This window comes from Microtus oregoni, unplaced genomic scaffold (genome assembly GCF_018167655.1).
Source record: "Microtus oregoni isolate MIOR12 unplaced genomic scaffold, Mior012 000007F_ref0000211, whole genome shotgun sequence".
In the NCBI taxonomy this organism is placed as follows: Eukaryota; Metazoa; Chordata; class Mammalia; order Rodentia; family Cricetidae; genus Microtus; species Microtus oregoni.
The window spans coordinates 59,332,177-59,355,332 of NW_024543066.1; the positions used below are offsets into that span (position 1 = coordinate 59,332,177).

At 45.6% G+C, this 23,156-nt stretch overlaps 2 non-coding genes across 2 annotated transcripts; one reads left to right on the forward strand and one right to left on the reverse strand.

The window, feature by feature from the left end:
* The first annotated feature begins 18,797 nt into the window (after window positions 1-18,797).
* On the forward strand, window positions 18,798-18,956 carry LOC121451163. The gene has a single exon (XR_005974694.1). It is a non-coding gene; the product is annotated as a U1 spliceosomal RNA (small nuclear RNA).
* Window positions 18,957-20,465: 1,509 nt separating this feature from the next.
* On the reverse strand, window positions 20,466-20,536 carry Trnag-ccc. The gene has a single exon. It is a non-coding gene; the product is annotated as a tRNA-Gly (tRNA).
* Window positions 20,537-23,156: the final 2,620 nt, after the last annotated feature.

Consider the following 23,156-nt stretch of genomic DNA (forward strand, 5'->3'; position numbering starts at 1 on the left):
GTGGGAATGGGCTCAATGGTGGCTCACTTGCCTGGCACATAGTGCTCCTGCTGCAGCAGCTCCATCTGCAGGAGGCTCTCCTCCTGGGCTGTGGTCTGTTCCAGTTCATGCTGGAGATGTTCAAACCTAGAGGAGGAAGGCAGCTGGAACACAGGCCTGGTGGGGCCCTGCCATGTCAGCTTTTGAGTCCCCACCAGCTAGACAACCCAGCATCACCTTTTAGCTGAGCTCAATGACTGCTTCATCAAGAGAAAAGGGTCAGAGGCCCCTGGACTGGATTTTTTCTTCAACGTTTAAAAACTGCTATGAGTTGAACTGGAAAATACACTGTTAACAACATATTTTCAACAGTCCAAAAACTTTATTTTGGAGGAGTCTCAATGTCTGAGTTAGATATTCCTGGCCTTGATTGGATACCAAGTGAAATGTGAACAACCTGTAAAACTCTATGTCTGCCCTCTAGTGGAGCCCACACAACACTGCAGGGAAGGCTCTAATTATTCCTACAGCCCAGAACCTGCATGGGCTAATTTGTCAACTCCTAATCTGTTTATGGCAGAGTAAATCTTCTCACAGGAAACTGACGAACCCTGCAGAGAGCCTGCATCCAGCAGGGGTGCGCTGCGTTCAAATCAGTCAAAGACTAGAAATTTATCTCTAAATGTGATGTTTCTGAAGGAAAATAAAGTGGCAGAGGACACACAGTCCTTCACAATTCACTTGCCGCTTCTCACAGGAGAAGAAGGGGACACAAACCCCAGAAGACCAAAACCAAACATATTGTTTTCTGGACAAAAGTTCCCGGTGATTAGCCAACTCGATACTCTGAGATATTTTTTCCCTGAATGTGGATGGGAGCCTTGCCAAATAGACTAAAACCCAGACAGTTCAGAGACCCCGAAACAGAGAATCCACTAGACTACAACTGCTTCTGTCAGTCCGTGCTTTTACCTCATCTGGGACTCAGTGAAGTGATGCTGCAGCTTTCCTGCCAAGTCCCTTTGCTGGGTAACCAGTTTCTTCCACTTCAGCAGGAATTGAAGGTGTTCCTCCAGTCTTTGATGTTCCTATTCATTAGAGGATTTTGTTCTTAGGGCAGGGTTGTCTGCGCACATGTACACATGTGTGCATGCATGTACACAAACACAAACACACTTACACAGTCGTGTTCATCACAAGTACATGGATGCTCACATACAAGCACACTGCATTGCATCCACATGTGTAGTTCCTAGCTAACAATATGGAAGAAGAGATCACCTGGGAATCTATGAAGAAGAGAGTTAACTTTCATTAGCCCACACCCTCTCCCCCCGAATTATAAACCAGGTACAGGGATGTGTTGATATGATGAGGAATGTGTACTTTGTCTTTGTTTTGATGATTTTCATTATATGTCTACTTTATATGTGTGGGGGTTTTGCCTGCCTGTGTGTCTATGCACCACATGCACGCCTGGTCCCTGGGAGAAAAACACAGTAGGCAGAGCAGTCAATGTAGTGCTTGCCTTGTGCACCCAGGCCACAAATGATGGATGCCAGGGTTCCTTGATCAGTTATCTAAGCTTGCATACAAATTTTCCAGTCTGTTCATTAAAGTCTTAGTTCCGTGGTACAGGACCACTGCCTGATGGTGGAACAGCCCCTTCCTCTCACTCAGTGCTTTCCCATGGCTCCAAGAAGGGCAGCTTCCTCCAACAAGAACGTTCTAAACCACAGGTTACCTCATTTTCTGCCCAAGGAGTTTGAGCAATGAGCTCAGAAAGCCAGAAAATCTCTACAAGCAGAAGTCAAAATAAACCTTTCCGTCCAGTAAGATGATTGTGTCAGGGATTTCTCTAAGTAACAGAAGGCTGACTGACTCCTGGTCAAATAGTACATCTATTACTTCATACTTAGCAATATTCCATGGAAGGACTTGACTTCATTGAATTTTTACTCATCAATGTTGGGCATTTGAATATTTTCTGGATTGTGTTGCTCTGAGGAATGCTTCTATAACCCAGGTGTCCCCTAGATTCTCTGTGACCCTTAATTCTCATTTTGAGATTACTGCATCATTTGGAGACTGCAATTCAAGTTTCTGAAAAATTATACATAGCTTCTCACAGGGCTACACAATTTTCCTTCCTAGCAATATCTGAGGATCCTCATTTCTCCCAACTCCCATCAGGCCAACTTTAACTCAGCGTAAAGAAGCTTGGAATGAAAGCAGCTTCTGAGCGCTGCAGACACAACATGCAGTGAGTGCTTTCGACGATGATGAGCCTGAGTGGGCTGAACTAAGACAGCCTGTTCTCACAGCTCAGCATGGCTATGGGACTTCTGCTGGGGGAGACACCTCTGCAGTTCAGCATCTCTTTCAAAATCCACGCCAAGATCCAGAAACAAAGTGAACCAACTCAAGATTGGACAAAGGTGAAAGGAAAATGGCAGCAGGCAATGATGAGGAGAAGAAAACAGGATGCAGAAGTCGTTATGGGCAGTCACCTTTCACCCAGAGCAGAGAAGGACACACATCCTCAACCAGGCTCTCCTGCTCTCAGGCACCTTGATTCACCTCAGCATCCTCTTTCTCACCTCAATGTCCTGCATTACCTTGGTTTTCTGCAAAGGATTTCTTTGCAGATGAATATTTATGTCTCTACAAACACCTGAAAATCTTTTAGCTGCATGAGTTTTGTGGTCCTTTGTTCTACTTAGCTGGGTGGACATGCCAAAGATGGGAGCTCCATGTACTCTGTGACTGATGCAAACTGATGCTGACCAGAGCAGGAACAGTACTTTCTATTAACACTGGTCTCCGTCATCCTTAAAGATGTCCATCATTCCATGAGTGGACACACATATAGAAGCTTAAACACATATTCTCAAACCCACAAAGATACATATAAACACAACACACACACAATAACACACACACACACACACACACACACACACACACACACACACACATTCCTCCTGAACCCAGAAAAGCAAAGGAAAAGACTACAATGTTGCAGCACCTTTCCTGCTGCAGGGGGAGGCAGCGGTCCTCAGTGCTGTCTCTCAGTGCTCTTAGCACTGGCTTCTGCCCTAGTCAGAACTTCTTTCCCCTCCAGAAAAGTTCTTCTTCTCAAGACTCACTGATCATACAGGTGAGTGAAAAACATCTGCACACCTGAGCTTGACCACAAAAGACCAAGTCCCAAAGGAAGAAGCTGCACATGAAGCCTCTCGATAGCTCTAAGCTGACCCATTCTAGTTTCCTAAGGGACCTTACCCAGGCTACTCCAGAGAAGACCTTGATAGCACTAGAGAATGAGACTGACCCATGGTCATGACCCAACAACTTTGGACCATAACACGGGGCATAAAATATGAAAATAGCCTCAGATCAGTCAGTAGGAGCCTAGTGAGGTCAGCACAGTGTTGTTCTGAAATGCAGCTCTCTGTACAACTATGAGGGATCTGTACTAAGACATAAGCATGCGCATGATAGAGTGAGCATCACATGTCAGGAAAGAGACAGACTGCAGGTTCCTTGTTGTGAAGCCAATGAGACAAACGAGACATTTCCTGGGAGGTTGCCTCAGTTCGGTGAAAGGAAAGATCTACTTTTTATTTTCAAAATAGCTCTGGGGTTTGAATTTTCTTTTACAAAACACATTAATTCCAAAATAGTTCTTTGTCTTCCTTATAAAACAAAGCAGTTAGCAATAAGATGAGACAGAAAAGGATAGGAATCTCTACCTGTGAGGAGACAGGAGATCCAAAGAGCTCTGGCCTGGTAGCTTAAGCAGAACAAAAAATATTATGTTCTAGCAAACAAATGATCCCCAGGTCCTTGTACTCACTCACTCACTCACTCACTCACTCACTCAAAGCTCTGTGATTCTCCCTATGTGGCTCCCAGGATAAAACCCTTCCTACCATACTGACATGTAGGTGTTTGATATGTGATTTACAAGTCTCCCTCAAAGAACTGCAGCTTCTACCAGAGCAGGATGGTTTGTTTTCCAGTCAGGTTGTGTCTTCCCAGAGGTTACTCCCCAGAAAGACTTGTGACAATCCCAGAAATGAACTTTTAGATGGAATGGAGGTGGTCAGCTGGGTAACTGAGGGGACGGTTACATAACAGTGTACATATATGTGTGTGTGGTTAGATAGGTGGGCAGCTTGCTCCTGCTGGCTCAGCTTACCTGCTGCTGCTTTGTCAAGAGGTCACAGATCTTCTCATGGGCCTCCTCACACAGCCTCTTTGTCTCCTCACAGGACTCTTTCAGGAAGATCTGCTCCTGCTGCAGCTTTCTGTTGTCCTCTCTCAACATGCCCACTTTTTCCTTCATCTGTGTCTTTTCCCTCAGAAGCCGGCTGTGGAGGGTGCTTAACCATCACAAACAATGATGAGCTCCAGTCCACCTCCATCTGCCACTCCTACCTACTAATACCACCTTCCCTGCAAGGTTCTATGTCCTCAGACAGCCCCAGACTGCAGAACACATTAGCCATGCCAGTATCACCAAGATGATGTACCTCTGAGAACAGGATTCTGCACCCCCAACACATGCCGGTCCTACACTGATCATGGTTTTGGGAGAACATTATCAGGTATAGAGCAAACCTTCTGAGGGAGAACAGAGGACCCAAGAGGAATACATTCCACATCTGTGTCCCATATCAACAGGCTCTTTAAGTCCCTGTTAAAGTTCCAGACACCATTCATGGTGCAAACCATGTTTTCTATCTAGAAGTTCTGAGAGGTGACAGGCCAGTGTTGGGAGGGGCTCTCAGACTCCTTGCAATTGGGAGAAATCAGTCTTGGAGGACAAGCTAGAAGCACAGCCCTCACTCTGGTTCAAAGAGAAATAAGTGCAGCAGCTGTCCTTCCCAAGTGCGGGGTCCCATCCAATCAGACACTCACCTGTATGAGATTGTCTTCTCAGTCAGCTCCTTGCACTGGGAAGAGGCCTCACTAATTTCCTTGGGGAATTTCTCCAGCTCTGACATCTCCTTCTGATGATCCATTTTCAGCTCCTCTAGCTCAGAATTCAGCCTGTGGTAGAGCATGGGACCAGGAACAAAGAACCCCATGAACACAGTCATCAGAACCCCATGAACACATGAATTACGGCTGGGTCTTGGATTATCCTAGTGCACTAGATGTCATGTCCTGAATCCTAGGTACTAAGACCTGTTGATATTTATTAGACTTGATAAACTGCTCCAGGGCCAGAAAGGCAGAGCAGCAGGATGGAGACAGACAGGGCTACATGAGCTTTCTCATAGGCCTGGAGAAACAAACTAGCTCTTTTTAAGATGTCCCAGGAGTCTGTGCTATGGGTCTGGGCCTACCTGAAAACTCTGATGTCATGTCTCCTGTCTTCAGAAAAAAAATATTTATTCTGTGTTCCTGTTATCACAAGGATACTCAGAACTCATAATCAGGATTTCCATGGAGGAGACCGTACAGTACAATGACTCTATAAACTCCCCCAGGGAATTCCATTCAGTCACCAAGGCGAGCACAACGGATGAGGGCAGGGATGCTCAAAGTGAGACTCCAGGGCCTGAGCACTTATATCACCTGAGACTCTGAGGCAGACAGATCCTCAGCCCTGCCACCAATCTCTGACTCACAGGATCTGAACAGATACACACATGAACACACACACTGTCAGGGAACCCCTCAGAGACAGTACAGAACACACCAGACACCACAGCACAAAGGAGATTTATTGACTCAGAAGAGCAATCATGGAATAGGTACCTGCCTCTGAATCAGGCAAGAATTGAGAGCAAACAACCGGTATTTTTCTCAGCAGTGGGTTTTTAAGAAGATAAGGGGAAGTCTGTGCTAGGATGAGTTGGTGAGACCTGATTGGACAGCTTAGCCAGAATAGCCAAATAGTGAATTTTGATTGCTGGACCTTGGTGTTTGGCTTCAGAAATGAGTCATAGGACAAATAATGGTATGAACCTTGAGGACAAATTTTAGAAATTCGATTTAACGTTATATCAAGTGAGAGGGAAGTGAAAAGGGCAAAATCTGCCACTGCCATATTGGCAATGTTTGGGCCTGTTAGCTCTTCACACACATAAACCCATACACAAGTAGGATGCCAGAGACATGCAGGTAGGTGGCATTATCTCAGAGTATAAGGAACAAGAGCAGAGAGATGCCAGGATGAGCTCCAGGTCTTCCAGTCAAACACTGATATAAACCAAGTGGGGCCAGGCCCTGCTCACAGAGCAACCAGCTAGAAATCCCCCAGTCAAATACAAAGACTCCAATGAACTCAGCACCCAGCATCTCCCACCACCTGTCCAGGTCTCTTTGAAATGCGTGTTGTGAGCTCACACACTGCTGCCCCATCCATAGAATGTGACTCAGGCCACAGGCTCTGCTTTTCATTGGGAGGAAGCAGAACAGCCTGTGTCCCCATCTCACTCCTACCCCGGCTTCAGTTCTGCCTCTCAGATGCACTCGGGAAAAGTAGTTTGGGAAGGAGGACACCTTGGAGGTACAGCCTCAGGTGACATGAGGAATGCTGGGGTTGACATAGGGGCGTCAAGACAGTCACCAGAGAACTGGACATAATCACTACCTGTTGTTCACATCATTGTTGGTATAGTTGGCCAGGACTGCACGAAGTTCATTCCTCTCATTGGTCATCATCTGGAGCTGAAGGCTCAGTTCATCAACCTTGTTCATCTGCTGCTCCTGCTCAGTGAGGGAGGCTGAGGTCCGTGCCTTTCCAGTACTCCCTGTAGGTAGATAAACATCAGTGAATTTGTACAGTTAGATGGTACAGGACCAAGAGAGACCATGTTGAGTCCCCAGAAGAAGCCTGAGGAAGAGGGAACGCATGGAAGCCACTGAAGTCCACAGAGAGCAGAACAACTATCCTCAAGTTGGGACCCATAAGCCATGTCTCCATCCCCAATCACTATTGCTCGATATGTCCATCAATGTTGGGAAATATTATTTTCAGGTGTATAACTTTCCTTTATGCTTCATTTGTTTAACTCTGTGAAGCTGTGTTACTGTGCTTTTCTAAAATACCTGATGGTCCTAATAAAGATATGGACAGCCAATAGTGAGATAGGAGCAGGGATAGGTGGTATTAGCAGGCAGAGAGTATAAATAGTAGGTGAACTCTGAGAGGAGAAGAAGAAGGAGCCCAAGAACAAGAGTGAAGGACTCAGGTGGCCATTCACTAGCTCACTCAGAGGCCATGGAGTAAGAGTGGAAGTAAGATTTACAGAGGAGAAAGATAAAAGCCCAGAGGCAAAAGGTAGTCTGGGTAATTTAAGTCAAGAAGAGCTGAGAAGAAACACGCCAAGCTAAGGGCAGGCATTCAGAAGAAAGAAGAAGCTTCTGTGTGTGATTTATTTGGGAGCTTGTCTGGGGGACGTTACTCTCCCTCTTTTTAGTGACACACAAGCAAAAGAAATCCAGTGACGGTGAAGGGCAGGGCTGGAACTGGAACCACTGTGGTCCCTCGGTGCTTCCCACGCAGAGGCCGAGGGAAAGAAGAGGGCCCTCTGCACTGCAGTTGAAGCCTTGACCATCCCTGGCTCTCTGCCATACACACCATCAGAAATCCTTGACTCTGGGTCTGCTCTTTAGTAACTCAGAAAAGCAGAAGGGGACATCGCTTCCCAGGAACTCCCACCTCCTGAGTCCACTCCTGAAAGGATCAACTTAAGCCTTCATCCTTCAGGAATCTCTGTCCCCTGCCCAGGACTCACTGCGCTTTCTCCAGAACCATTTATTTCTTGATGTGTGACTTGGAGACTGAAGGCCATCTTCCCTGTGTCTCTCTCTGGCCTCCCTGCGCTCTCCATCCTGTCTCCCAAGCAGCCTGTTCAGTCGTGTCAGCATGGCTGTGGGTGAACCACACAGGCACTGAACGAATGCCTCAAGGGCAGTTGGCGTTGCCACAACACAGGTGACATCACAGAATTCCAGGCTCTCCAGGATACAGTAGAATGTCCAGGTGGGGGACTGCTGATGTCATATGATACAGCTCTTAACCCCTGCTAACTACTTCACCCAAAAGTGACCTGAAACTAAGGTGCCATTTCCAAGAGCCTCTCTGGGGACACCGGGGAAGCCTTTAGGCACATTGTCTTCCTAAAGCCAGAAATCTATCCCTATGCTGCTCACGTTTTATGTGAAATTGAAAGCTCACTTCCCAACCGCTGCCCAGGGATGGCTTTTCCCTCCTTAAGATCCACACTCAAGTAATGTGAGAAACAAAGGATGCTTAGAAATGAGGTCAGGATAAAGGGAGTAGAACAGATGAGGTCTCTGAAGTGAACGAGCACTGGTGCCGATCCTCAGACTTTTAGAGATTGGAGGGTTCAATACAAAGAGAAGACACATAGGAAGTGATGAAAAATTCACTCAGAATGTCACTAGAGCTCACTCAAGCTATGAGGTTGGTAGTGAAGATGTGACTAGCTCTTGGCAGGTCTACCTGGAACCACTGAGCCCAGCGGAGCCTTCAGATAGTGAATGCAAACAGTCGTAGAAAGAGTATGATGGCCCAACCTTGAATCAATAGAGTGAAGAAAGAGTAGTGTCGAACAGAGGTCAGTGTGCGCCATCTAGAGGAAGCATTAGCGATGGAGACACAAGCACACACACATACATAAATACGAAAACCGGCACACTCACACACATATGTAAATAGAAAAACCTGCACATAATCACACAATTCCGTTGCAGAACGAGATGTAGATCCTTGCTATGCTGTGTCAACCAGCAAACAAAAGCCAAATTCCTTCTCTGGAGGCAACTGCTCCAATTCCCATGTTCTTCCATAGGTGGCGCTGCTAGATTTGGTGTAAGATACATTAGGAGAGCTTAGGAAGGGCAGGCAAGGGGAGAGACTCAGAGTTGTTGCACCATACAGGTATTTTATAGCCATCACCACCGTTCTACGCATCCTGACCGTCCCTGTAAAGAGAAGCCAGTCCATGGTCAGCCTGGAATGCATGTTCTTCAGATATAACCTCTGCCACTGTTGACATCTGCAGATACCACTACATGGGACCTTGCCCCTCCCAGACTCTCCATCAATCCCCACAGTGTCCCTATCTGATAGTAGTGGCTGTCCAGCTCCTTCCCACTTTTGTGGAGTCTCAGGATCTGACCCTGTCTTTTTGCTTCCTCTCATGTCCACACTGGATGGTCTGTTACCAAACTAGCCCCAGCTGGCCTGTGGCTCACATTCCCCTCACATTGGTCCAACCACAATGTTCCTCATATTCCTGGATCCTTCCAGCTGTGTCTGGTTCTTGCAGATTCCATGCTTTTCCACTTCCACACTTCAAAGACACATTGTGACATATAGATTTGTGGGTCTCTCCAGTCCTCAGATATTTCTGACGAGTCCTTCTTTGCTATAGCATATGGTTTTCCCGACACCGGAGGACCCCGAGCAATGCCGAGGGCCTGGCTTCATCCATGCCACTAGTGTTCCATGCAAGAATTTTCAGCCAAAAATGTTCTGAACAAATCAGTCCTGTCCAGGCTGCCTAATAACTGTGTGGGAATGCACCTTTTCCTGGCACCCCAGGTGGTTAGTGTCATTCACCTTCCTCGTGGACACATTCTCATGGTAGTGACCCAACACCAGACCCTGGGATGCTGGAGAGCTGTTCATTGACCGGAAGGAAGATGTGTGAGACACAAGCCTGTCATGCCAGTGTTGGGGACAACAGCATAGGCAGATCAGGAGTTCCAGACCATCCTGGACTACAGAAACTTTGGTTCAAAGAAGACAGACAGACCAGGATGGGAGCTCAGGTGGTAGAGGGCTTCCCTAGGACATTAAACCCCAAGCTCCAATTCAGCACCATGTAAACATGCCTTGCCATCTAGGCAAAAAGATCACAGCTTGCATGTTAGCCTTAGCTGTATGGTGAGATGGAGGCCAGCCTGGGCTACATGGGAGCTGTCAAGACACAGAGATTTATTTAAAGAGGGGAGCTGGCTTTTCAGGACACAGGCAGGTGACCCCAGACGGGAGATCTGCCATGAGAGATGGAGAGATGGGTGGCAGAGTTGGTGGCAGATGATAATTAGGGTGGCCCAGCACAGTCTTGGAGGGCTGCTGTCTCCAGGACCTTTCCTCCTTCTGAGGCTGAGCACCCAACAAGGTCCAGCAATCAAAGTCTTGAAGTCCAGTCATCCAAAGCCCCAGTTGGCTTACCAAATCTACCTGCCCAATTAAAATTAAAGACCTCATCCTAACATGGGGGTTCCCATTTTACCCTCATTAATCACCATTTTCCTATGTGCCATGTCTGTCTCCTCTCCATCAAGAGCCAGTCCTTTGTGCTTCCAGAAAGCATGCCTGTCTCCTTCCCTTGTCCCTGTCCCCTTCTCCCTCATTCCCTATCTCCTATATCTCGTTCTTTTTCCTGCCCTCTGTTCCTCTGGGGTAAATAAGTCTCTTGTTTGCTAAGAACTTGGTCTTGAGGGTCCTGAGTTGAAACTTTACCTTTCAGTGGGTGTTCAGACACTGCAGAAGAAATGGGGTTCTCATGGGCCCCATGAGTGTCAAGTCTGTCTTGTGTGATGTTTGCTTTACCATACACCCAGGTGGTCCTTGAGAATGAGTCTGATTGTGGAGGTGTGGACAGGTCAGCCCAGCACACAAAATGCGATGGCTGCAGGGGCAGGAAACTGATACTAGCCTGGGCTACATAGCAAGGCCCTGTCCCACACACAGTTATTTCAATTGTGATAAACACACAATTAAACTATCAGCTATTTTTAGAGGCACCCTTCACAACTATAAAAACATTTATGTTCATCAGAGTCCTGGGGATATACATCTTTCACTCAGGAGACAGAAACAGGCAGATCTCTAAATTCCAGGCCAGCCTGGTCTGCATAGTGAGTTATGGGTTAGGTAGGGCTACACAGAGGGGAAAAAGCCTTCATATTAAACAGCTAAAGAGATAGGTTTTTGGTTAAGAGCACTGGCTGCTCTTGCAGAGGATCCATGTTTGAATCCCATCACCTACATGGAGGCTCACACCTATCTAACTCCAGATCTTGGGGGTCCTCATCCCTTTTCTGATCTCCTCAGGTACCAAAATAACCATGAAGATTGCATACATGCTATGTGATGTGATGTGTGTGTGTGTGTGTGTGTTCATATTGTGTCAGAAAAAAATAGTAAAGTTTCCATTAAGGCTGAAGACTTAAGTTCAACAACCAAACAGTACTGGTTCATTAAAAAAAAAAAAGGTTTTACCCTAGGTGCCTGGACTATCTACTTCTGGGTTAACTACTATCTATCTATCTATCTATCTATCTATCTATCTATCTATCATCTATCTATCTATCTATCTATCTATCTATCTATCTATTTTGGTTCTTGGCTACACAAGCAAGTGTTGGGTGTGGGTTTTCTTGTGGAGAGGGCCTTAAGTCAATTCAGACACTAGTTTGCTATTCCCACAGTTCTGCGTCACCGTTGTCCTTCATATTTTGTAGGCAGGACAGTTTGTAGGTCAAGGGTTTTGTGACTGGGTTGGTTGATGTCTGCTTTTCTCTTTGAATAGCGCTCAGAGTACCCTCCCTCACCCAAGAGACTAGAAGGTAGGGATGCAGCTTCCTGTATGACCCAGATGACTTCCCCATGTTCCATGTGTTGTGTTACCTCAGCAATGGGTCCTGTTGGCAATTTCTGGAGAGCAGCCCTGTCCTGTGTCTTAGCAGCAGCCTGGGTGGTTTGGAGATTTCCATGGGGCACCCTTGACCGACAACTGAATTGAATGCAGTCCAGTCCTACCACTGGAATCCTTGCCTGGTGAAGGAGATGGCCAGTTGAGACTCCATTACTAGGAGCCATCACTAGTAATGGGGGGAGGACACATAAAGGGAGGGCAGGACAAAGAAAACAAGATTTCCCACTAACGTTTATTACTAAGACAAATACCAGATAGGAACATTCAGACTCTGCATCATGCTGACATGACCAAAATCAGGGGAAGGGGTGTTGCTCAAAGATGGTGCTTACTATGCCCTGGGCCTAGGCTGATTGACAGTGAAGGTGATTTTGTGAGTCCACCTGAGACAGCGTGATTGACAGTGAACACTCCAAGCATCAAACTGTACTAATAGTTTGAGTTCCTCCATGTCTGCGGGACTTGAACTAGGGAGGCTGGAGTCTGTGTCAAGACATTAGCTAGGCGTGGGGTGCAGGGGACAAGAAAGCAGCATGCCAGATGGGAAGGATTTTGATTGCTGTGTCTCAGATTCGAACCAAGGTTGCTGTGGCTACAATGCAGAGTACTAACCACTCATAGTATCGCAATGAGCCTCGCGCCTGATGGTGGGTGCTCACCAGAGTCTCAGTCAAGTTCAGATTGGCTCATGCCGGGTGGCTTTCTTTAGACCAGCCTGTTCTGCAGAAGTGATTTCTCCAATGCCTATGCACTGTGAGCAGTACCGAGTGCAGGAATCTGTGCCTTGGTTGGATGGTGAGGGCAGTCACTAACTGAGAAGTCCATGGGTCGATGCCACTCTTGCAGGTGCAGTATTTCCCCCAAGCACATGAAAGCCCTCTATCGCTCTTTTCTCCGCGGTAGCTGGGGCACCTGGGTTGGGCACGCACTGCTCTGTGGTCCTTCTGAAGAACTGTGGAGCAAACCAGTGGCCCCGAGCCTTCCTTCCATCGATGCTGCTTACCTGCATCTCTTGGATTTATTTTGGTATTCCCACACCAAATGGTTTTTTTAAATAACTTGGTTCTAGGGTTTTGTGTTTACAAATTACATATTGGTTGCCCTGTGATATGTATATCTTTAGCCAGTGGTGTAAAGTTTACCCGTTTTTTCCTGTGCTTTGGTGACTTGCTGTCCATAATCATTTTTTTTTATTATTATTAAGAAAGGAGTCTCAGCCGGGCGGTGGTGGCACACGCCTTTAATCCCAGCACTCGGGAGGCAGAGACAGGCGGATCTCTGTGAGTTCAAGGCCAGCCTGGTCTACAAGAGCTAGTTCCAGGACAGGCTCCAAAGCCACAGAGAAACCCTGTCTTGAAAAAAAAAGAAAGAAAGAAATAAAGAAAGGAGTCCCATTCTCCCCATTCCCAAATAAACCAGACAGCAGGTGGAGGTTTCCACAGGGGTCCCCTCTCTTCCCACACCAAATAAAAATTGGCTTTGTTATTTTCCCTGCCCACTCTGCTATCTACAAAGAGCAAGGGCTTCTTACAACAAAAGGAGGATCCATAACTAACTAGGCTACATTATGGCCACGTTAAATGCCTCCCATCTCCGCAGAGCTATAGGAATTATTCACTGCTGGTCTCATCAGAATCTAGTCATCTCTAAGGGATCAGACTCCATCATCTCTAAGGAAAACAACCAAGCTGACCAAGCAGCCAGGGCAGCAGCCTTCCAGGCCCAGACTTACCTCAATCACCTCAGGGGATTCATACAGTACACCCCACATTCTCACAGTCACCACCTGACACTTGGCCAATTCTGTCCTACCTACATCAACTCTTCATCCAAATAGTCAGGCACTTTGTCAAGGCTCATCTCCAATCCACCTGGAAGACTTAAAGTTCTTTTTTTTTTAATATTTATTTATTTATTATGTATACAATATTCTGTCTGTGTGTATGTCTGCAGGCCAGAAGAGGGCACCAGACCTCATTACAGATGGTTGTGAGCCACCATGTGGTTGCTGGGAATTGAACTCAGGACCTTTGGAAGAGCAGGCAATGCTCTTAACCACTGAGCCATCTCTCCAGCCCAGACTTAAAGTTCTTAAAAACGATCACTGTGTCTTATAAAATCTGTCAAAGGTTAGATTCCAAGTCCTAGTATGGTAACTTCCCTTTTCCCACCCACCAGGTCAGGGTTTCCCTTCTAGGGACTGAGTGGCAGCTTGATTTTACTCATATGCCCACAGTCAGATGGGTTAAATAACTCTTGGTTTTGTTAGATACCATGTCTGGGTGGATTGAAGTGTTTCCTGCCACTAACAAGAGGGTCCAGATAGCTTTTGATGTTCTTCTCCAGGAAAATAGCCCCAGATTGGAATCCAAACCTCTCTTCAGTCAGATAATGGTCCAGGGTTTACCTCCCAGATCTCTCAAACTTTATCTAAGGCTCTTAACATTCCCTGGCATTCTCATATTCCATACTGTAGACCCATATTTCTACATGGTATGGCGACCAGAATCCCAGGCCACAGTTTGCACCTGCAGCACAGGAGGTGGTCACCTCCCTAACAAAGGGTCAGGATATGCTAATGTTGTTCTGCTCCTTCTTTGTAATGTGGAGGATGCTTGGGATAGAGATGCTAATTTGACCTATGTGACAGAGCTGGCATCAGTGCAGGAAGATAGGGAGACAAAATGGGCATAGAAAGGTGTGGTCAAAGGTGGGGACGAGACCAGAGACATTCGCCTGGTTACCTCGGAAGCAGAATGCCAATGAATTTCGCCCTCAGTTTATGTTCTGGTATATAAGTCTATTTGGAGAAAAAATGCAGAGGAATTTTCAGGATGTGAACTCAGGATTTCATGAGGGATTCCTGAGAATCTCCTTCCCGATAAAGCCATTTGAGTTGTGAGTTTATTCCCACGCCTCTCCTCAGGTCCAGGAGAAATAATTTAGGCTCCGGGCTAGCACCAGACCCTGACATAATGGTGCCCGTATGCGAGACTGATTGGTGAACCCCAAAAAACATGGAAGAAGTGACCAGACGTACAGAGGAGAACGTGAGGAACCCACGAGAAAAAAATTGCAGTACAGGTGCATATGTGAGTAATGTGCACTCAGAAATAAAGAATAGAGTTTCAAGAAGTATAGAGAAGTGGGAAGTTTAAATCAGGAGCAAAAATTTGTAAATAATAAGTTTCATATATGGGATAAGGAAGGAGTATTCAGTAGATATGTTGATAGCTAAAGGGAGTTAAACTGGAGCAGAAACAGAGGCAGAGAGATTTAGAGCCTGTAAGCATGCTAGCCGCAGAAATGCAACTTTTATCGCTAGCTAAACAGGTAGGAGAAGTAAAGGAACTATGGCATTTGGCCCAAGAATCGCCTAGGTTACTGCTAAGATTGAGACGCCTGGCGCCGGGGGCACACAGTAACCAGCTGAATCTAACCCACCTGCGGGAGTACGTTTAGAGAACAAATTTTACCCCACACAGTTGGTAGCCCAGAGTCGTCTAATAGAACAGCGGAGAGGATTCAGGAATTCTCCTAATTTTACGATTACAAGTTAAAATTAAAAAAACAAAGTTTAAAATCGGTATGACTATACACACCAGAGCTTGTGATGGCAGACTGGCAGACGGAGGGAGCCTGTGTCCTGCCCCCTGCCAAGTGGCCTGGCTTCAGCAGGGAGTTGAAAGGCAGGTTTGAAAAAGTAGCCTCAGAAAGCTGCAGCTTCAGGACAATTAAAAATAAACAAGCAGGTTAAATATGCTTCCTTTTCCAGTTCACAATTTTGCTTCTTTGTCAAAAATCTGCTGTTGGTAGGCATGTGGATTCATACCCAAGGTGAACTGATACCAGTTCTTTTGATCCTCATACCTTCTCAATGTGTTTTCAGTACTGTGGCTCTGTAGTGAAGTTTAAAACCATGGATTGTGATGCATTCAGAAGTTCCTTGATTTACAGGATTTATAAGATTGTTTAGGCTACCCTGAGTATTTTTTTCTTACAACGTTGAAGATTGTTCTTTTGAGGTCTGTGAAGAATTTTGCTATAATTTTAATGGGCATTGCATTGAATCTGTAGGTTTCAGTAAGATTGTCATTTTTGCTGTGTTGGTTCTACCTTCACAAGAGAATAGGAAATCTTTCCATTTTCTGGTGTCTGAAATTTCTTCTTGAAAGATTTAAAATCCTTATCGTATAGAATTTTCTACTTGTTTGGTTAAAGCTACTCCAAGATATTTTATGGTATTTATGGCTATTGTAAAGGGTGATGCCTCTCAGTTAACATATTGTAGAAGAGGTGCATTTTGGGTAGTTTTCAAATTCTGTCTATGACAAAGTAATTTTGCTATAAACATAGTTTGGCGCATGTCCTTATTGGTTGAGCATCTTTGTTGCATAGGTGCAAAACTGGTATTGCTGAGTTTTAAGGTAGATAGCTGCCTAATTTTCTGAAAAATCACCATACTAGTATCCAAAGTGGCTGTGTCAGTTTGCACTTCCACCAGCAATGGAGGAGTTTGTTTGTTTGTTTTTTCCTTTACCGCACATTCTCTTAGGCACAAATTGTCAATGTTGTTTTTAACCTTGGCAATTCCTACAGGGATAAGATGGAATCTCAGAGTTTTGATTTGCATCTCTCTAATGGTTAAGGATGTTATACTTGAGCATTTTTAAGTGTCTTTTAGACATTTTAAGATCCATCTGTTGAGAATTGTTGGTTTAGGTCTGTGCCATATATTTTTTATTGGGGACTCTGGGGACCCCCCCCCCCCCACCTTCCATCTTGGGACCTTCCTCCCTCAATCACCAGGATCTCAAATTTTATCACCAGGAGAAAAATTTTTCTAGACAAAATCTTCAGCATTGCCAGCATCTTGTCAGGTCCAAGCTGCCTGTCAGCCAGTTCCCCAAAGACCAGAAAACCCTGAAGTAACCAGCTACCCCAAGACGTGGTCAAGCATCCCAACTGTCTGACGCCCACACATCAGCAGGAAGTAGTCTTCTTAGACGTGATGCCCCATTCCTGCCCATCTGTTACCTTTAACCTCCCAATTTTCATAATAAATATAAGGGTGAAATGTTATCATTTCTATCACCCATAGTTCTGCCAAAATGTCTAGACACCTGAAGCACTGGCACTTCTGGGTTCCAAAGCAAGGCACGCACCATCAAGTGTTGTGGCAACGTACATAGCCATCCAGGGCCTCAAAGCCTGTGTGATCTTGATCTACCCTGCAGAAGCTACAGCTATGTAAGCCACGTCAGTATGCACATATGCTAGGCGGTTTCAAAGCTGAACTCGCCCACTCCGTATTTTCTTCTCAGCACCAGCTCTCCCCAGGCCTGTGCACGCACGTGTCTTTTCCTCTCTCTAATAAACATCCTTCCTGTGTACACATTCACGGCTGTGGGATGCTTCAGATGTCATGTCTGTGGTTTCCATGCCTCACATCTTGCTGCCTCACTTTTAACAACAGAGATGAAACAGGGCCAAGGAAAAGGATCTCAGGCCCAGAGCTGAGACCAAGCAATGGCCGTCACCTTAGGGAGCAACACATTTCCGGGCCATAATGACCTACCTGCACCTACCCGCGCCTACCCGCACCTACCCGCACCTACCCGCACCTACCCGCACCTACCCTCACCTACCCGCACCCTCAGAGAAAGCCCAGACATTGTATTGCTGTGGTTTCAAACCCATAGCACGAGGAGAGGATGGCCCCAGTTTGAGTTTATTGTTAGGACTTGGAAACAGAGGTGATCTCTGTCCATTGCTAACTGTCCTGAGAGCATCTGTTAGCTTGACAAGTTCAATTTTCTTTTATTTGGCTTCCTTAATGGTTAACAAATCTGCAGATAAAAAAAATATGGTTGTCATTCTGTCTACTTGCCTTATTCCCCGGCAAAAATCACAGACAAGATCTAGACTGTAAAGCAGACTGGTAGGAGCACTGGCTTCACACGGGGTCCCAAATAGTAAAGGACACTTGAGGCTGAGACGTGGAGTCTGAGGACTCAGTGGAAGAAATGTTTTCTTAGTATTTGTCGTTATTATTAATGTGGGTGCTGCCATTCCTGTTTCGAGAATTGACATCAACAACTTCTCAGATAAATATGTTCTCTTTGTAGTGAGAGCGAAGCACATTTATCTAGATATTTTCTCATCACAGACATGGATGTGGTCCCTGTATTTATTATCACCAGTATTACTGTTGGAAGTCAGGCAAGGTGCTACACATCTCTTACCAGCATTTGTGGTGGCGCAGGCTTTTAATCCCAGCACTTGGGAGGCAAAGGCAGGTGGATCTCTGTGAGTTCAAGGCCAGCCTGGTCTACAAGAGCTGGTTCTAGGACAGACAGGCTCAGAAGCTACAGAGAAACCCTGTCTCTGGGGAAAAAAGAAAAAAGAAAGGAAAAAAAATGAGGTTATTACTGAAATTTTGTTTGGGGGCAAAATTACTGATGCCAGGAAGTAGTGGTACAGGCCTTTAATCCCAGCACTCGGGAGGCAAAAGCAGGAGAATCTCTGAGTTCGAGGTCATCCTGGTCTACAGAGAGTTTCAGGACAGCCGAGGCTACACAGAGAAACCCTGTCTTAAAACAATAAAACAAAAAGTTTAAAAATTGACTGTTTAGACAAAAATAGTAACAATAAATTGTGGGGTCTACAAACTTGGAAGAAGCAAACTTCACGGTAAGAACCGCATAAGCACGGGGAAGGAAGAACAGTCCTTGAGCACAGGCTGTGGGAAAGTAAAAGGTGGTGCTGTAAACCTTAAAGCAAAATTTCAAAATTTATCACGGCCAATGAGCCAATAAAATAGCGAAAATGTCATGAGGGTAAACCCACAGACTAAAAGCAGCACCCATTGCGAGAGGGGCATGATGTTTGCAGGTAAGTGGCGCGCATGAGCCTCAGGGTCTGCATCTCTTTGGAGACTGTGGAGATTTCTCACGACGCGGGAAGAAAAGCCGGGCTGTACGTGGCAGATAGACTTAGAACATAAATGTGCGTCCAAGAAAGCTAGCACACGCATGCGGAGAAGTGACTGCGTGTTCAGAGCACAGGGTGGGTGGGGCTGAGTCGGGGCTGGGGAGGGGGAAAGCAGGAGAGAAACCATGATCAGGTGGGTGGGCTTTCCCAGGCTGAGGCTCACCCATTGCACTTGGGGTGTGCTAAGCTCTGCGATTTTGCTCCCAAGTGCGGGAAACTGGACTGCATAATTTGTGGCCGTGGGGAACTGTGTTCGCTCTCTCCCCTAGTTTTCCTTGTAGTTAAAAAGAGGTGGTCTGATTTGGTTTAGGGGGGGGGGGGGGGAGGCTGATGTTTAACTACAGCACTGCTCGACACGTGTTCTCTTGTGGATGCGCTTCTCCTTGCTTTCTTTTCCTTGCGGTGGTCATATTAATCCGAGTTCCATCTAACGTCCTGTGTGGGCGTACGTTTGATGTGTACAAAAGGAGCGAAAGCAATCCTAACGTCCCCCAAAGACGGTAAAGATGTTTCTGTCACTGGCAAGTGCCTAGTTTTGTTTGTCTTTTCTGGTCTGTAACGCTTGGAATGAGAACGTAATAAAACAAACCAACAAAGGTTTTGCTTTTGAAGCTTTTGTGTATGAATATTTTGCCTACTTTGTACATGAAATACTTCTCAGTTGTAACACTGGTACCGTAGAGGTCGGAAGAGAATCCTTATGTGGGTTGAGAGAATGCTGAGTTAATCCTGATGGGGACTGTAAGTTTTAACCAAGTGTGTAGTTGGCATTACAATAGTCCTAGGGCTCTGCGGTTTGTGTCTTCTAACCTATTTTTTTCCAAGTCTGCGTTTAGGATACTATTTAGTTGCTGTCCTCTACAAAATTGTCATCAGAAAGGATGGTTGCAGTGAGAGACATCCAGCTCTGAGACTTCTATTTGGCTCCATTAACTGCAGTTCAGGGATGCTGAGAAAAACCAGGACAGGATCCACAGAAATGAAAAGCCTTCCAAATCATTCCACTATTTTTTTCTTTTTCTTTTCCTTTTTTTTCTTACTTTTTTGTTATTGTTGTTTTTGGGTGGTGGTGGTGGAGAATTTTTTTTTTTGCCTTTTTAGGGACAGGGTTCCTAGACATGAAAGGCTTTTGTTGTGGTTTTTAAGACAAGGTCTCACTCTTCAGTTTTTCCTGGCCTGGAGCTCACTATGTAGGTAAGGATGATCTCAAACTCACAGAGATTCTCCTGTCTCTGCTGAGTTTAAATTTCCTGAATGCTGAAACTAAAAATGTGTGCTACCACATCCAGATTTACAGTCCATTTTAACCCCAATAAACTTGACAGTCACCTCCCTTTTCTGGATCTCTTGCAGCCTGGTGTTACCCTATAACTCAGTTACAGTCTAGAGCAGATAGGCAGAAGCCTCTGGGGATGGTACTCTTCCCTGAACAAACTGTTTGCATACCTTCTGCCTGCCCATCCTAGTCTCTTTTTCCTGCCCAGAATATCGGTATGAAGTCATCTTCTGCTATGAGAATAAAAACCTCAGGGTAAGGTGTCTGAACGGAAACAGGAAGACTCTGTTTAATTAAAGCTGTGGTAGCGATATTCGATATTCACAAATTTGTGCCGGTACTCATTGACAAATGAGAGTACTTAGCTGTTTGAGCCATTGCTAATTAAGTTCACTGTTAACATTTCCAAAATCAGTCTGAAAGGATAGAGTACTGGTCCATTCTCTGGTCGCACAGAAAAATTGCGAGGGTGGCAGGCAGAAGAGGAGAAAAGAACAAGTTGCATTGGCCGGGAATCGAACCCGGGTCTCCCGCGTGGGAGGCGAGAATTCTACCATTGAACCACCAATGCATCCTCAAGAAGGCTTTGTGACAGCACATTGAGAAAACGTGAGAGAAACCACGTGTCTCAGTGAATTTTTACTGAAAACAGCTATGTAAACGTTTTCCTCATGACTTTTTGATTTTTCCAGTCCTGACGAGGAAACACATGTCCTCCTACATGCTAGACTGTGATAAATCTGGGCCAGATTTGCCACTCAAGGACTTTCGGGGCATGACTTTCAGCTCATTAGAAAGGAAATGCTAATTCCGGTTCCAAACTCGTACGTGGCTCTGAAAAGCCTCCCTTTAAGTTTGCCAGTGTCCAAACCATGCTCAGTTCAGACGTCGTGGAAACACCCTGGATGTAGATCCTGGGGACAATTCTATACCACACCCTATCTGTGTGAACAGACGGAGGAACACCCTTCTCGGGCAGGCCTCACTTTCAGTCCACTGGAGTAGACAGGAAGAGGGAGAGGTGTGAACGAAGCCTGAGCCTACTTCCTCTCTGCATATGCTTCCTGGTTTGTACTCAGTACATCTCAGGCACCATCCTGCCCTCACCTCTATTAGGAATTGTGTCCCCTTGTACTGTAAGCCCAAAAGAACCCTTCCTCTCTTAATTTTCCTAATGTCAGGTGTTTGGTCAAAGCAACAAGGAAAATAACCAATCCGAGGAATAATAGAGAAGGTTGTCAGCATGATAATTCTGCTTGTACGGAGAGAACATGCATCCCCACATCCAACACAGACAAAAGCAAGTCATAAAGAAAACAGAAGAGCACTGGGCATGGCTTACACCTTTAATCCTAGCATTTGGGAAGCAGATCTCCATGAGTTCAAGGTCAGTCAGGGCTACAAAATAGAGAGACCCTGTCAAAAAAAAAAAAAAAAAAAAGAGAAAAGAAAAAGGAAAAAGATGAGGAACAAATGTCTGGGACCATCAAATTTCCCCTTTCTGTTGGACAAGCTGTTTGCAGGAGGGAGGTGGGCTGACTTCAGTCAGTCTTCTCTGGTCCTGTGCCAACCCCAAGGACTCAGTTATCATCACTGGGAAGCAACCATGGAATACCAGGCATGCCAAGGCCCAGGGAGCCATTTCCATCAGTGAAACAGAATCAGACATGTCCTGGGGTTAGCATTAGGAGACAGGACTTTCAGTTATTATGCCTAAATTCCATAGGTCCAGATCTTCAAAACGAGATTCAGAATGTGTAAAATCAACCAAGGGAGACAGCAGAGATTAAAAGTAAGATGTTAGAGAAGGCAGCTTCCCTAGAGGGATTAGTCGCAAGTTACACATCGCAGACCACCTGATCAGGGAAATATATCCTTGAGCAATTGAGAATGTCCAATCTGGGGCTGGAGATGGCTCAGGGGTTAAGGCCACTGACTGCTCTTCCAAAGGACCCATGTTCAATTCCCAGCATCCACACAGTCACCCATAACTCTTACTCCAGTCTCAGGGTCTGGTGCCTTCTTCCGGCCTCCTAGGGCATCAGGCACACATGGGTTGTGCATTTATATATGTTGGCAAAACCCTATACATATATAAAAAACTTAAAAATGTAAAAAAAATATTCAAACTGAGATTTAAGGACAAAAAAGAATTTTTAAAAATGGACAGATTCATGAATTCTAAGACAAACTTAAGTGATCTAATATGGGAAAACTGGGCCTCATGAAAACTGTGGGTAGAGGAGAAGGAAAAATATTTGAAGAAACAATGGCTGAAAACCCCAGCCATGGCAAAGATTATAGTGTGGAGTATCTGCCAGAGAAGATTACTCTGGTGTGGGAAGTCCTTCTCAAACACCAGAGTTTGTTGCTCTTATTGCTTATTGAATAAAGAACTGCTTTGAGCCTATGGCAGGGAAGAACAGAACTAGGCAGGGAAAGCTAGGATGTATGCTGGGAGAAAGAAGGGCAAAGTCAGAGAGAAACCATGGAGCTGCCAGAGATAGACACCAGAACTTTAGCCAGTAAGCCACAGCCACATGGCAATATACAGATAAAAAGAAATGGGTTAAATTAATATAAGAGTTAGCCAATAAGAAGCTAGAGCTAATGGGCCAAGCAGTGATTTAATTAATACAGTTTCTACGTGATTATTTCGGGTCTAAGCTAGCCAGGTAGCCGGGAACCAACAAGCAACCCCTTCTCCAACACTACTCAGACGTGGGTTTAGACCAATAGAAAGGCATTAGTAAGCCTGGCATGGTGGTGCAGGCCTTTAATTATAGTACTTGGGGAAAAGAGCCAGGCGGGTCTCTGTGAGTTTGAGGACAACCTGATCTATAGAATGAGTTCCATAACAATTGTTACACAAGAAAAGCTCTGTCTCACAAAACAAAAACAAGAAAGGAAGTCATGATTAGGAGCTGGTGGTGACCACACTGGGTGTTCAGGATCCCAGTGTAGATGGAACCTTTCTCAGGGTGAGCTTTTAAGCACAAAAACCTCATTCTGGGGTGACACGCCTAAGTTAACAAGAACAGTTCGCCAGAAGCAGAACCACAGAATCTGAAAAGCAAGGTTCGTACATTTATAGACTTTCTCAGACCTGTGGACTTTGATGGACTAGGTCATTGTTTTCGTTTTGGCAAGCGCAGCTGTCTACGAGCGGAGTGGGCTAACGGAGGTCTGGG